The sequence below is a fragment of the Fringilla coelebs genome (assembly GCF_963513975.1).
Source record: "Fringilla coelebs genome assembly, chromosome: 3".
NCBI classification, from domain to species: Eukaryota; Metazoa; Chordata; class Aves; order Passeriformes; family Fringillidae; genus Fringilla; species Fringilla coelebs.
The window spans coordinates 105,625,061-105,628,516 of NC_140030.1; positions in this window are offsets into that span (position 1 = coordinate 105,625,061).

Sequence of the window (3,456 nt, forward strand, 5' to 3'; positions counted from 1 at the left end):
CCCTGAGGAACAAGGGTTGAAAAAAAGTTCTGTTAAAAAAAATAAACAGTTTTCTTCTAGCACAAGCCGCCTTCTTGTCTGGGGAACAGGGGAGTGGAGAGAGAGCAGGATATCCTCAAGTGAGGATGTGACCTGGGTGTGCTTATCCCAGAAGTTATTTGTGAAATTAGCTAGAAATCACAAATGAGTTCGGTTTGGAATCCTCACCCAGACCACACAGTCTGCTCTGCAAAGTGGCTTTTTCTTCCTGGGCAGTTCAGGGAACAGTGAGAGGGTGTGAGGAGTGATGGGGAAGAAGGCAGGGGCCCAGGCCATACAGAGTACTGGGGCTGGTGTTTGTGGGATCAGGTACAAAACCAGGATGCCTGCATGTTGATGGAGGTGGTAACATCTGGTGCCCAGCAAAGGGCATATATGGGACTGCTGTCAGGGCTTGAGGGGTGATTTGGGGGTTGTTTTGGAGATACTGGGCTCTTAGGCCTTGGATATCATCTGGAAGGGATGTGGGGTTCTTATGGGATGCTGGACAGGGAGCAACTGCCAGACAGACCATGAGGGAAGGCTGATTTTTCCACTTCCCTGCAGCTGGTAGCTCCTAGTCCTGCAGAGTCTGTCATGTTGAAATCCCAGCCCTGCTCCCCATATGTGGCAATGGGTTCCCTGTGACACCTCTGGGCCCTCTCCTCAGGGACACTTGGGGGAGAGATGTGGTGGGGGTGCCCAGACAGCCTTGTCTTCCCCAGTGTGACCAGCCCTTGCAGCAGCAACCTGAATTTCCCAGGTTGTTGTTCCAGGGATGGAGCAGAACGTCCTTGATGCCTTAGCTGCTTACGTGGAGACTCATGCCTGCAATTCCTCCTTCACTGTCTCCTGGATGTCTGCTTAAAACCCAGAGTCAGGATTGTGAATCTCTGCTCTCATGGAATGTTTGTGCTGAACATCATGATCAAACCTTTCTCTCCTGCTCTGTGGGAGGTTTCTGTCCTCGCTGAGTCTGTAGGACACCTGTGTTAGGACAAACAGGACAGTTTGTACTGTGCCAGTCAAACTACCTACCTGACACTGGCCAAGGAGTCAAGGACAACAAGAAGTGCTTTGTCAGTTGTCATTCCTGTACCACATGCTCTGGTTTTGGTTTCTCTGGGTCTGGATTGAAGGCACTTGAGACAGTAATTCATGCTCTGACTAGGGTGTTTGTTATTTCTCATCAGTAAAACAGTCTCACAACCATGAGTTCGGCAGCTTTTCATTAGCAAGGCACAAAATGGCTAACTATCTCTTGTTACAAGGTCTTTTAAGACTAAATCATCCAATTAAGAGCTGACACCTAGATTATTTTCCCTTTTAACCCAATAACTGATCCCTGGAAGCCCACAATGTGGACTTTTCTGCCCAATTACAAAACATCACCCAAACCCATGAAGAAGGAAGAAGAAAGTAAAGAAGAACAACCTGGGCCTCCACCCTAAAACCTCCATCTTGCTTCATATTTATTTCTATATTCTGAAATCCCAAACTCTTTAAGTTTTCCACCCTGTGATATTACACACTTCTAACCAACTACTCACCTGTAATCCCAGTACTATCAATTCATTTTGGAAGCCTTCTTCACAGCCTCAGGTCAAATGCAGTGTTCTCTTGTGGGTCTGTGCCTTCAAGCAGAGAAAGTTTAAAATTCTCAGCCTCCAGGATTTCAGCACTCTGGGATCACCCTCCTAGAGCAGGGAGGTTGGACCAGGTGACCCACTGTGGTCCCTTCCAACAACACTCCTTCCATGGTTCTGTACCACATGGGGTGAACCTGAGAATACTCAAAGTGCTGGCAGATGCCACAAGGCCACTTTTCATCATCCTTAAAAGGTCACAGCAATGAAGGGGATGCTCCCAGTGACTAGGAAAAGGCAGATAATATATCCATTGTCAAGAAGGACAACCCAGGAAACCAGGCCAGTCAGCCTCACTTCAGCCCTTGGGAAAGAGATGGAAATGCAAATTGGCTGCACCAAACTCCTCTTCTAAAACTATAAAGTTGGTAGTTCATCAAGAAGGCATAGAGAATTAATTCAGCAAGTTGTGGATTGCTCCAGGAGGAGGGAAAAACTAAATTCCACCAATCTGGAACCAAAAAAGTAACATTCCAGAAGCAGTCTGTGGTGAGACCCTAGTCTCTGAGTGGAAGGTTTTGTCTCTAAATACTGACCTTTGGAGATGTAGTGACTGGAGGAAGAATGAATTTTTGCACTGTACTAGATTGCCATGTCAAGAACATAAGTGAAAGAAGCAGTAATATTCAGTGTTATATAACAATTAACATAATACAGTTTAATTCACTGCCCATTATCACTGAAAATCAAATCCCCCCGAGGCACACACCAAACTTACCCATCTTCCCACATTACCAGCTTTGAAAAGGACAAAATTAGTAACAACTGGAATGCATTAACACTTCCCTCCATCCATTGGAGGCATTCCCAACAAGAATATTATTAGTGCCTTACCATTTAGAATGAGCAATATACCCCACAAGGTAATTTCTAGCTGAGAGTCTGTTGCTCACCTTTTAGTGGGCATTGCTCTGCAGATCAGGAACTCAGGATCAAAAGACATAATCAACAGTGTGTTCTGCTGCCAGCAAAAGAAGGATCGGAAAGATTCTAACCAGTCACTCCAAAGAGATCACCAAAATCATCCTTCAGGGATCCCTGCTCAGAGGACTTGGTGATTACATAATCCCAGGCACCAAAGCACCCAGCATCATGGCCAGCCCCATGCTGCTGGGACTCAGGGTTGCCTGCCCAGTAGGCTCTGTGGTCCTTAGTCCCAGGATTCTGCAAACTTCAGGGAGCATGGTCCCAAGGGCACTGGTGAGGCACTTTCTATAAGTCCTCACCTTCCCTTTGGGGTCCCTTTGGGTGTGGTTCTGTTTAAGAGTCATTAGGTTTAGGTACAGCAAATAGTGCTAAAGAGAGGCTTTGGGTTTTGGTCAGTGTTAGGGTTTTAGGGTTTGTATTATGGTTAGGCTTGGGTTTAAGGTTAGGGTTACAGTCACAAGGGATGAAGTTAGAGCTAGCTTTGAGTTCAGGGTTAGGGTTACTGTTTATAGGGATGACATTAGGCAGTGGAGTTAATATTAGATTTACAGTCATTTTGGTTACATTTAGGCTTAGGATGAGTGTTTGGCTTAAATTTAAGGTGAGAGGTTAGTTGAAATATTTTTAGGGATAGACATACATACAGTCATTAGGGTGAATGCTAGAGTCATGTTTAATCTTAACTCTATTAACTGGGTAATTGTTAGGGCTTATTTTTTGTTAGTTTTTAGGGATATGGTCATCTAGGTTTACTGATTTTGTTGGGAAGGATTTTGGTTAGTGATAGGCACAGAATTATTCTTAGGGCTTTTCTTTGGAGTGGTTGCAGTGTGTTTGGTGAATATAACGTGAGGAGAAGGCCCAG